Here is a 735-nt window from a genome sequence, read left to right as displayed (position 1 = left end):
CTTGACTAATAATTATCTAAAGTTAAGTGGGGTTACTCTAAAAAGACATTGTGGTTGGGTAACAAGAAATAGGATTGTTACGTGCCTCCACCCAATAGATATAGGGATAGCAGAACCCGAATGAAATGAGTTACTTGACTGAGGGATTTTTTGTGATGGTAATGAAGAGTGCTTGGAGAAGAAGGTGATGGTGTGACCAAACCATGGCAGGAGCTTGATTAACGAAGAACCTATAATATCATATACATGTGAACACACATGTCAGTGGGCTGAGCTGAGTGCCACCAAAGCCCCTCTAAAGAAAATAATAAGTTATAATCTAAGAGGCTTAGGAACTAAGAAGAAGAATTTTATTTTTTTAATCGAACTTACATTCAAACAAAACTCAATTCAGAGATGCATAATTTGATATATGAGTATTTTAGTAAGATAACGTCAAAACAATTACCAACAAGCTGGAAACATACACGGAATTGCTATTATAATAGTTTCAGTTATCAGAATTGCTATTATAATAGTTTTTTGAAATGCCTTCGACCTGATCTACTGACCATCAATGATTGAAGAGATCATCAATGATGCAAACGTCTAAAGAGGTTCAGATCATTGATGGTGAGATATTGATCATTGATGGTGACAACTTAACCACCAATGCATAAGATCGAGCATTGATAGTTGATCGCCAGAATTGCAATTTTAATTTATTTTGAACTTAATCTTAGTTGTTCATTTCCA

This window comes from Asparagus officinalis, chromosome 8, assembly GCF_001876935.1.
Source record: "Asparagus officinalis chromosome 8, Aspof.V1, whole genome shotgun sequence".
NCBI classification, from domain to species: Eukaryota; Viridiplantae; Streptophyta; class Magnoliopsida; order Asparagales; family Asparagaceae; genus Asparagus; species Asparagus officinalis.
The sequence above is the reverse complement of the archived record's forward strand: the minus strand, read 5'-3'. Positions refer to the sequence as shown.